Source organism: Bos grunniens, chromosome 13 (genome assembly GCF_055505025.1).
Source record: "Bos grunniens cultivar Pamir isolate PY7600 chromosome 13, Bosgru_T2T1.0, whole genome shotgun sequence".
In the NCBI taxonomy this organism is placed as follows: domain Eukaryota; kingdom Metazoa; phylum Chordata; class Mammalia; order Artiodactyla; family Bovidae; genus Bos; species Bos grunniens.
Genome location: NC_141177.1, coordinates 22,826,818 through 22,838,671, shown reverse-complemented (window position 1 = coordinate 22,838,671; position 11,854 = coordinate 22,826,818). Strand labels below are relative to the sequence as shown.

At 44.6% G+C, this 11,854-nt stretch overlaps 1 long non-coding RNA gene across 5 annotated transcripts; it reads right to left on the bottom strand.

Moving 5' to 3' along the window:
• Window positions 1-1,394: 1,394 nt before the first annotated feature.
• LOC147360463 (uncharacterized) lies at window positions 1,395-11,332 on the bottom strand. Of its 5 annotated transcripts, none has more exons than XR_015139178.1 (5): window positions 10,687-11,013; window positions 8,789-8,866; window positions 6,327-6,425; window positions 6,087-6,219; window positions 1,395-1,532 (listed from the first exon to the last, which is right to left on the bottom strand). It is a non-coding gene; the product is annotated as an uncharacterized LOC147360463 (long non-coding RNA). The 5 variants fall into 5 exon arrangements; XR_015139181.1 differs by having other exon boundaries at window positions 6,327-6,484; window positions 10,687-11,010; XR_015139179.1 differs by lacking the exon at window positions 6,087-6,219.
• Between the last annotated feature and the right edge of the window lie 522 nt (window positions 11,333-11,854).

Sequence of the window (11,854 nt, the reverse complement as noted above, 5' to 3'; positions counted from 1 at the left end):
GGGCCGCTGCGGCGCGCGCGGGGCCGCCCCGTGTAAACACCGAGGTGCCCGCTCGGGCTGCGGCCGGGCCACGCCTCGCGTTCGGGCGACGCGTCACCCGTTGCTGGGCAGAGAACCTGGTATTTGCATCTCCCAATCGCTGGCTGCCGAAGCGGGGCGGGGCTCGGGCTGCCAGGCTGGGCGGTCTGGTGGCTGGGATTGGGGGTGTCGGATGAAGTCGGTTTCTTTTCTTAGGCTGGGGACTAGCGGGAGGGTGAGGGGACGCCGAGCAGGCTTCCCATCTGGCTCCCAAAGACAGTCCCCGCCCCGCGTAGCCTTTGAAATTTTAGCTTACTCAGTGACACCTGCCGCCAGGTAGGACCTCGGCTCCCTCCTTTTTAGGGGGCGTCCTTTTGAACCGTCCCAGAACAGGTGAGGAGACGTAGGCTCAGGAAAGCTCCTTAAGGGGACAACCTCATCGTGTCATTGATGTAACCCTTGCCTAGTATCCAGCCACATAGGGGCTCAACAAATGTTTTGGGTGCGATGAACCAAACCTCTTTCACATTTTTCTTCTCCTTTGAGGCACCACGCGAGTCCTGAGAAAGAAGGGCACATGCCGCCCACTTTCCAGGTACGAAACACCAAAGATCTGCAGATTAGGACTCTAGGCTCGCGGTCCCAGCTCTCTCTTCCCTGCTCAGCGCACGAAGGGGCCGGGACACCTCGCCTACCAACCGAGGGTCCTGAGGAGGAAGAACTTCCCGCTTTTCACAGTTCTTAGGCGAGGCTCGAAGATACGTGGGTGCCCCATTCTCAGGTCCCACACCCACATCGCGGCCAGCCGGGTGCCAGACGGGCGCGATTGCCCCTCCCGAGTCTGGAAAAGCGTGCGCGGGCACGGGGGCGGAGCCCGGCCAAGGGGCGTGTACGAGGCGCACGCTCGAGGCGCGTGGCGGGGAGGGGCTGCGCGCTCCCATCTCACCACGTGTGAGCCCGCTCGGGCACTGCGGGGCGTGTGCTGCCCCTGGGGGAGGTCACCTTCACCGCGCGCACGTGGGCCCGACGATGGGATGGGGCGCTGAAGCGTCGCTCCACGGAGTCGGGAGCTGGGAGGGGTCGGTGTGAGGGTCTCTAGGGTAGCATTTTGCTGGGGCATAGTGGGCAGTATCCAGGCTGGAAGGTGCCTGTCTCAGGCTGTAGACCTCACCCACCCCTGGGCGGGCGGGGGCTGAGAGCGCAGCCGGGAAGTCTGGGGTAGCGGGGAGGAAGGGTCGGGGTGCGGCTCCGCAGATGCTGGGGGCGGGGTGATGCTCTGGGTGCCCGGGAGGGAAATTGGAGCTTTGGTGGCGGGAGGGGGCGACTCTTAAAGGCACAGGGCTCTCGGAAGGAAAAGGCTCTGCTCCCAACCAAACTATTCTTCCGGCCTTTTATTGGAAGCTGAGGTCTGACGATCCCCGAGTTTAAACCTTCACAACGGTAGCCTGGACGGTTCAGTGCTCGATGGAGTGAGGATTCCTGTATTCATATCTCAACGCCTCCTTTTGCTTGCCCTTAAAATAGAAAAAAGCAGTTTCTTCCTCATATGGTTATTTTACAGATTAAATGGGATATAGATATTAGAATTTCAAGTACTGGTCTCCTGAATATTCCTCAAACACAGAAGGCTTGGACCAACCTCAGGGCCTTTGTACACGCTGTCTCTTCAGCCTAGAAAATTCTTCACCCCCATCCCCACATGGCTGGTCCATTTCATTCTAGCTTCAGTTCACACCGACTCTCCGGAGATGGCCTGCCCTGACCACTCTCTGCTGTTGCCCACCCATTCCCCTGTGTCTCAGGTACACAAAATTGTAGGTCTGTGACAGTTTTATCATTGCCCATGATTGGTTCGGGTCATGGTTGTATATACTTATTTGTATATAATACAGTAAAACCTGGTGACATCAGCAGCCCAACACAAGAACTGGAACATGGATAACAACCTACCTTCCCCTATGAACTCCTTTCCCATCCCATCCCCTGCTTCCTCTCAACTGATGTAATGTCTATCCTAAGTCTTCTCTTACACTTAAAAAAAGCTGAGCAGCTTTATTGAGATATAATTTACATACTAGACTATTTACTCATTTAAAATATACAATTCAACGAGATATTAAGTGAGCTATGCATCCATCACCACAATCAGTTTTAGAATATTTTCATCATTCCCCAAAGAAACTCTACTCATTAACTCCTCCATCTCTTCCTCTGCTGTAACCACCAGCTCTAGGCAACCATAAATCTACTTTCTGTCTCAATGGATTTGCTGCCCCATTTTACATTCCTATCAGCAGTGTATGAGGGTTTTGATTTCTCCTTTCTCTTTTTAAAATGTTTTCTTAAAAATACATTATCTTGCCTTTAGCTTTAGCATGAAGGTATGCTGTATGTAATGCAGGAGACCTGGGTTGGGAAGATCCCCTGGAGAAGGGTAAAGCTACCCACTCCAGCATTCTGGCCTGGAGAATTCCATGGACTGTATAGTCATTGGGGTCGCAAAGAGTCAGACATGACTGAGCAACTTTCCCATGCTGTATGTAATACTCTGATATTTACTTTCTCATTATTATAGTGGTAAGATTCATCTAAATGATTGCACCTGTGTAGGGTTCATTCATTTTTCCATTCCATTCCATCCCATGTACTACACTTTTTCTATCTAGTGTCCTGTTCCTGGACATCTGTGTTATTGCCAGGTTTTTGGTCTTATGAAGAGTGTTCCTGTTAACAATCCTAAATGTGTTCCTGGTCTCCCAGGACCTGGAAGGTCTCTCAGGTATCTTATGGGAAATGTGGTGGCTGCATCTGAGATATATGAATGCTGTACCAGTTTACTTTTCCACCAACAACATAGAAGAGATCCTCTTCATCTGGACATCTTGTCCAAAGTTTGGTATTGTTAGACTCTTTAATTTTTGCTTGCAATATTCTAACTCCTCACCCTTTCTCTTTGCTTTGTACCACTCACCGCATTTCAGAATATTTTATTTGTTCAGTTGTTTTTTGCCCTTCTCCCCTCCACTGGACTGCCAGCTCCAAGACAGCAGAGATTTTTGTCTTTTGTTTCCTGCTCTGTCCCTAGGAGAGTGCCTGGTGCACAGTGGGTACTCAATACATATTTATTAAATGAATCACAGTCAGTGGTCTAATATAAGTGTGCTCAGATTCCTCTGGGAGCCAAGGGAAGGAAGTGAAATTTTGAAACCCAAACCCCAAAACTCCAGGCTGCCACTGAGATGTGGTATTTATCTGTGCACACAGATTACCCTGAATCATTTCAAATAGGGGTCCCAGAGTCTAAACCTTGCAGGCCACAGGAGTTCAAGGTCGGGCTCACCGCTGAACTGTTTAATCCAGACTGTGGCAGATAGACGGTAAAATTCTCAGACAGGGTTTTCCCTGGTGGCTCAATGGTAAGAATCCACCTGCCAGTGCAGAAGACACGGGTTCGATTCCTGTCTGGGAAGATCCCACGTGCTGAAGAGCAACTAAGTCCGTGCACCACAGCTATTGAGTCTGTGTTCCAGAGCCCGGGAACTGCAACTACCGAAGCCCCCAAGCCCTAGAGCCCTGGTGCATCCGAAGAAAAGCCACTGCAGTGAGAATCTGCAGCACCACAACTAGAGAGTTGTCCCCACTCGTGGCAACTAGAGAAAAGCCTGCACGCAGCAACGAAGATGCAGTGCAGCCCCCCAAAAAATTATTCTTAAAAATATCTTTAAAAAGATTCTCAGAGAGATGCTCACCACCACTGCCCTTCTAGTCCAGACCACCATCATCTCTTATCTGGTACCTGTCCAGCCTCCTTTCTGGTCCCTGTACCCAGCATGTCTCCTTCCATTCCATTCTCCTCACTGAAGCTAGAAGGATGTTGTTTTTCAGTCACAAAACTGATTGTGCATCTTCCCTTCTTAAAACCCATCAGTGTTTTTCCCATTACTCTCAAGATAAACACCGGACTTTCACCTAGGCCAAGCATGATCTGACCCTGCTCACCTATCTGACTCTCCTCTTTGAGTTTCTCAGTCTTGAGTCACTTTCAATTTGTGGAAAAGGCTGAGCTGACTCCGCACCCAGGGTGCTAGGAAGTCTGTTCTCTCACCTTTCCAGCACTCCTGCCTCTTGTCTGCCTCTTTAGAGCTCTCCTAACCCCATGTTCCTTTTCTTCAGAGCACCAGTGACCTGCCTAGCTCATCTGATACTTATAACAGAAAATTAAAAAAAAAAAATTACTTGGCTGTGCTGGGTCTTAGTTGCGGTGCACAGCCTCTTTGCTGTGTGTGTGGGCTTTCTCTAGTTGTAGGAAGTGGGGACTCCTCTCTAGTTCACGTGCTCAGGTTTGGGTTTTTGCTTGTGGGCTCAGTAGTCGAGGTGCACGTAGTTGCCCCAAGTCATGTGAGATCTTAATTCCCTGACCAGGTATCGAACCTTGTCCCCTGTATTGCAAGATATCTTTTACCACTGGGCCACAAGGCAAGTCCCAGAACAGATAATTTTTTAACATCCACCTTCGTTAAATGACAGTATTTTCAGTAAGCATGAAACACAATGAATAATACTAATGGTAATGGCCAGATAAGAAATGTGGATGGTGAAAATATTCCTTTATTGAACTTTGTATATGTAATCATGTCAGTAAAAGTAAATATTGTAGTACAAAAAAAGGGAAAGAGTATTTGATCCATACTTTCCAATTACTTTAATATATTTCCTTGCAAAGATAAAGAAAATAAAAAAACATACCCACATAGCAATCTGTTGCAATAATTCCATTACATTAATTACATTAAAATTGAAAAATAAGAAAATACTTTAAGAATCAACTTTAATGTTAAATATATGATTCAAATTTGGTAAAACATAATTTTTCTAAATAATAATATTATATATAATACTATTTTACTAAAAAATAAAATTTGCAGTTACCACACTCTGCAGTTCACTGTTTCACTGTTTTGAATTTTAAATACAAACCTTCAAGTGGTCACACAGAATGGCAGAATTGAAGCAACTCAAGTTCTGGTTCTTCAGCTTCCTAATCACTGGGCTATCATTGTTTATTTTCAATCTATTGTTTAAACACAGCCATATGTTGTACCAAAGGGGCTAGAGACACAAGTACTCAGGAAGCGAGCTTGAACAATTCTGGACTGTTATGAACTTATTCTCAAAACTAACACGTATAACTGTGTCTGGCTTGGTGTGTGTTAGGGGCTGAATGTATAGCTGGGAGTGCTGTGATGTAAATCCCTGGTGGGTGATAATGTCGACTAGTGTACAAGTGATTAAAATATGCCAATTCGAAGCTTACAAATATATCATTAGGACTCAGGTTAGACCAACAGCTTGATTTTCAGGGAGGAATGTCTTAATCAGTGGCATGGTTTAGAATTGTGGGCACATGGTAATAATAAAATGCAGACAGATATTCAATCAGTTTTATTGTTTTCAGAGTCTCTGCAGACAATACACCCTCTCATTGCCTGCAGGGTCCTACTTGGTACACCATGGTAGAGCAGGAGCTCCATGGGCTCAGAGGACCCACCTGATTTCCAGTTTCCCCAGCACCTAGCACATCTTGGCACAGCACAGCCTCTTAATATCTATGTAGTGAAAGGAGGAAGGAGCCAACTCGACTGTGGGCATGGCTGTCACAGCAGCATGCAACTCTCCCCACCCTGAGTCTAGCTCTAAAACATCAGTCTTTGAACTGGCATGGTCCTCAAAGACATTAATAATAAAGAGAAAGCAACAGGAACAAGGGAATTCAGTTTTTGATTCATCTAAATGTCTTCTCTGAAAAATTCAACAATTATGATCATATGTGAATGTGTGTATATATTCCAGGGCTCTTTTACTGACTAATGGGAAAGAACTGTTCATGAAGGAACTGCACTGCTCTCGAGCACTTAAATATAGCTACTGCAAATTGAAATGTGCTTCAGTACAAAATTCTCACTGGTTTTCCAATAGCACAAAAAATGTAAACTATCGCATTAATATTTTTGAGATTATAACATTTTGGATATATTGGGTTAAATCAAATATATTAAAATTAATTTCACCTGTCTATTTATTTGTGGTTTTTCCTGGTTGCTCAGTGGTAAAGAATTTGCTTGCCATCACAGTTGACACAGGTTCAATTGTTGGGAAGATCCCCTCGGAGAAGGAAATGGCAACCCACTCCAGTATTCTTGCCTGGAAAATTCCATGGACAGAGGAGCTTGGTGGGTTACAGTTTGTGGGGTCACAAAAGAGTAGGATACGACTTACCAACTAAACAACAAAAACTTTATTTATTTTACCTTTTAAAACGTGCTTTCTGGGGTCTTCCCTGGTCGTCCAGTTGTTAAGATTCCAGGCTGTCAGTGCAGAGGGTGCGGGTTCCATCCCTGGTCAGGGAACTAAGATTCCACATGCCATGTGGCGTGGCCAAAAAAAAAAAGAAGATGAAATGTGGCTTCTGGAAAATTTAAAATAACACTTAGAGTTGGTATTATATTTCAAATAGGCAGTACGAATACAGAAGATGGAGGTTTCCCTCATTTTTACTTGGCAAAATAAAAAGCTGGCAATCTTTTGTCCATCTCCAAATTTTAAAATAAGTAGTTTTTTTCAAGGGAGGGAGGATTTTATATTTTATTTACTTCTCTGTGAAATCCCCCAAATCTTAAAGATCCTAATGGAATTATGGGTTGCCAGTCCATGAGATATAGTTTGAAATTCAGAGAAGCACAAGGCAGAGAAGAAAGACCAGACTGGGAGCACGTTCATGTGGAGAAGAGGACAGCATCAGAGGCATTTCAGCAGCACCAATAGGACTGGTGGACTTGGAGAATAATCATATTGGGAGAAGGAAGGGGAAGGAGACTAGATGAGGAGCTGACTTTATTTGGATATCTGGCACACCCCATTGGCACACTTCCACATCTCCTAGAATATAATTCTTACTCCCACAACCTGACTCTGAAATTCATTAGATTTTTCCTTTGGAGGTAACCATATTTTTTTTCATGAAAGGGGATACTATTACTAATTATGCTGGAACAGAGATAAACTGAGAGTGCCTGGGTAAACTGGGAAATAAATCATTCTCCTCTTATTGGCTATATATAGAGGACTCCCATAGATGACTGAGAAGTCAAGCATGGACATACTGGGGCTTTAAACAATCAACGCATCCAGGATGTGAAGTCAAACTTTGTTCAATATTATGAGACTTTACAAAGTTACTTCAACTCATGTGCCTCAGTTTTCGCATCTGCAAAATGGGAGAGCATAATAGTTCAGGACATGGGACATGGTAAACAGTCAATGAGTTGTAACATGAGCAACAACCAAAATACTCTATTGTGTGTATTCCCTTTTTTTAAAAAAAGGTACAAAAAGACAAAATATAGCAAAAAGATCTAATGGTTGTCAAGGTTTTCGGGGAGAGAGGGTTGAATAGGTGAAGCACAGAGAAATTTTTAGGGTGGTAAAACTCTTCTATTAATATATAGTATAATGGTGGATACAAGACCTTATGCATTGTCAAAACCCATGGAACTAAACAATAGAAAGAGCAAATCTTAATGCATGAAAAATTATAAAAAATAATTTAGAACATGGGGAGAATCTCAAAATGGAAAGCAGAATGTGACAAAGCAATGAAACTGTATCACAAACGTATGAAACAACCCCACTAAAGGCAGGGGTGTGGTGGGGGTCGGGGGGTGGGGGAGGATCCTGACTTAAGTAATTTTAGAAATGAGCAGAGTCTGTAAAACTAAAAGCAAAAGAAAGTGTACAGAAAGTTGATAACTTTTCCCACAGGGGTATGGGTTAACAATGCTGATACTGATATACATGTATACTAGAATTAAACAATTAAGTAAATGGCTGGTGGATGATGGGAGCCAGGTTTCTCATTGTTGGAGTGGGAATTTACAGATAAGCAAGGGGAGGAGGCTAGAATGATTCATGTGGTAATAGATCAGAGTTGAAAATATAAATAGAACCTCATAACAAATAGCTTAATATAGACGTAGATGGTTACATACAGAACTATTCATAGATATGTGTATGTGCACAGGTTAGCATATATACATGTATTTCTGTGTTTTGTTAGTTGGGAAGGCTTAAAAGAAACATCTGAGTAGCAATGAGCACACTTAGGGTCGAAATCTTGGTTTCTAATACCATTCTCTAATAGGAGGAATCTGGGTTTTTGAGAAACAGCTAATTTAGGACTGGGGCAGGGAATATACGAGATGAGTCTGAGATAACATACACTACCAGAAAGTAAGTGCTCAACAACAATAAAAAGACACACAAAGATGGGAATATATCAGAGGGACTCAGGAGCCAATTAAAAAGGCTCCCAAAGGCCAAATCGGGACCAATTTGAGCGACAAAATTAAGTAGTACTGGATTATAACCTAAAGTATGAAATAAACATCTGTGAGTCCACTGATGTAAATAATGACTGAATAAATAGAGGAAAAGAAACACACCTTCGGTGTAGAAAAATTTCAAATAACTGAAGTATAATAGATACTCCACACTCAAGGGGATAGAACATTCCTCCTTACTACTTAGTGTGGGCTAAACATAGTTCAGTTCAGTCGCTCAGTCGTGTCCGATCCTTTGCAACCCCATGAATCGCAGCACGCCAGGCCTCCCTGTCCATCACCAACTCCCGGAGTTCACTCTCTTCCAAAGAAGAGAGCAAGGAAAGGGGTAAAAGAAGAGTAACTTTAAGGTAGAGAAACCTAACAGACACTACCTTTTTCAGGGCATCAAGGTCAATGCCGATTGTGATAGTCCTGTTGATGTCTGACAAACAGCCACAGCCAAGAAGAATCTAAGGAGACATGAGATAAATGCAATGTGGCATCCTGAATGCGATCCCAGGACAGAAAAAGGATGTTAAGTAAAAACTAAGGAAATTGGCATCAGCTATGAAATTTAGTTAATAATAATGCATCAATGTTGATTTATTAATGGTAACAAATACACCATATTAATATAAGTGAAGTCCTCAATCGTGTCCCACTCTTTGCAGCCCCATGGACTATACAGTCCCTGGAATTCTCCAGGCCAGAATACTGGAGTGGGTAGCCTTTCCCTTCTCGAGGGGGATCTTCCCAACCCAGGGATAGAACCCAGGTCTCCCACATTGCAGGCGGATTCTTTACCAACTGAGCTATCAGGGAAGCCCATATTAATGTAAGATGTTGATAATAGAGGAAACAGGATGAGTGGAGGATATAGGAACTTTGTAGTATCTTCTAACAATATTTCTGTAAATCTGAAACTGTTCTCAAAAATAAAGTTTGTTTTAAAAAAGATGGCATAAGGTTTTAGAAACACGTTTAGTTTATTTAGACTTTAGAGTGTTAAAGTAATTACACAGCCTGCCTTAAAAATGGAATTTCTTCAATGGAGTAAAAGAAATATTCATTTATCCTACAGTTTCAGTATGTTTTGTCCAATAAAAGTCGACTATCAATTGCTTAGGTCAATGTCTCGGAACTCAGTAACAAATCTCAGCGTCTTTCATTTGTATGCATTTGAAATACAAAGAAAGAAAATTGACTAGCTTCTTGATCATTTTAAATTAAATGAAAACACCTATAAAGAAAGACATCCACATAGAGATGGTATCAACCCCACTGCCTAAATTTTCATTGCCTAAAATTGTTTTAGTAGAGAACAACATATACTGTGTAATTGGAACACTTTTGTTCTCCTTAAATAAAATAGCAGCCAAAGATTATTCAGGCTGCAACTGACAGAGGCGTTACTTCTAGTTCCTTCTAATTTGGAGAATTCCTTCTTTTGAAAAATCGAGTGTTGCTACATTGAATCAGGAGGGAGCAGGATCGAAGCTCACTGGTGGTGTCCCTAAGCGGAAGGCAGGACTCTAAGCCAAGAGACCTGCCCATTGGTGGGTTGCTGGGCAGCTGTGGGGCGGGGACGCCTGGATGGAGCTCGTGGCCCATTGGCTGCGTCGCTGAGGATGGTATAAAGGACCGCCAAGGCCTGTGCAGTCGGTTTCTACGGCAACGGAGGCTTGAAAGAGCCACTCATATTTCGGCGTTCGTTCCCAACTCCCCCCTTCCGGAGGGGGATGGGCGTCCTGGATTTGAGGGCTGATGGAGGAGGCGTGGGGGCTGGGAGTTAAGGGGACAGGGCCTTCTTCCGACCAAACCAACCTAGCCAAGCAACATTTGAACTGGGTTCGAGAAACCTGGCCTGCGTGCTCACTGGGGGAAAAAAAAAAAATCAAACAGTCCGTTAAAGATGTAAGAGAAAAATGACGAATAACTCCATCCTCCCTTGACCTCTCATTGATAACATTCAGCATGTGAACGAACACAAAGCCTAGCAGAGTAGGAAAGCGATACTTATGTAGGGAGGAAGGAAGAGAACAGAAGGAGGGAGGATCCCTGATGTGGGTGTGCAACGTGGCGTGAGACAGAGCGCCCTGCCTTTGGGGAGGAAAGTCCAAAGACAGACCCGAAGGGGTGTAAGAGCCTGGAGTTGAGCTTGGAGGAGGGAGGGCTGGCCGGCACACTGGAAGGACGGAGGGGGCGGCAAACTGGATCGTGACTAGGCATTTGGGAGACCTGTCTGCAGTAAGACCCCCGGGTTCTCATTCCCGCCGGCCCTACCACCTACCAGATGTCGATGCTTCGACTCTCCAGCTCCCAGTGTCTTTGTGTTTGGAGGATGATAAACAGTACCCACTTCGTTAAGTCGCTGAGTTGAGAACTGAGTTGAGATAATGACTGGGAACCTCTTAATATGGTGCCCGAAACATAAACTGTGGTCACCAGCAGCTATTCCTGTAATTGAAGAAGGACTGGATTTGACTAGGTGGAGAGAATAGGAGGTTATCAGTTCGTAGGTAACGAGGGAGGAGGAAAGAGCAGTGTGGAAATCTTACATAAGAAACCAGTTTGGATGTCACCTAGAAAATCTTGGGAGATGAAAAAAAAAAAAAAATCATGGGAGATGATAGCCAGAGGGCAAAAAGGAAAAAATAACGATGATAGCTACTGTTTACTGCGGGCCTGGCACTCTGCCAAACCCTTTATATGAATCTTTATTTCAATTTCTTATCAGCCCTGATAAGGCAGTTACCATTAAACCCATTTTTTTCTGGTAAGGAAATGGCTTGTCTGAGCTAAGAAATAACACCACCAAACAGGGATATTTGTAGTGCCCAGGACAAGTGTGCAACTGGAGGCCCATATACCATGTGTCTCTATAGTTAGAAGTGATCCATCAATTTAATGTGTTAAATTAAATATGGTATCTTCTCCTCTTTGACGGATCTATTTTCACCACCACCTGGGAGGGCCAGGTTCAAATTAGAATTCCAGGACCCTTGAAGATCAGAGAGGGGATGTGTCTGCCCAGGGAGGGCTGCTCACTGGATCCTGTTTCTAACCCTTGTCCTGCTACCTCCCACCCCATCAGACCCAGCATGCATGAATGAATACCCCAGCCCCCACATCCATTCGACTCTTAAAACAGCTACTCTGAGACCTAAGCCTCAGGTCTATAAGGGGTGCATCAGGCTGCACTGCCCTTAGCTGAGATGAACCCAGGGATGAGGCCCACGGAGGCTCTGAATGAGCGTAGAGATATTTTGGAAGGGACTTCTGAGGCTTCAGAGAATGGTCTGGAAAAGGAGGGCACAGACTCTGGGTGGGCAGTTCCTCTTGTGCCCACAGTTTCCCACCCCACCCCCTGAGGAGGGGCAGGGCTCAGGGCCAGAGCTACTCTTGCCAGGGGTAAGGAAGTGTTTTGTTAAAGCTAGGCATTCACAATCCACTGGGCC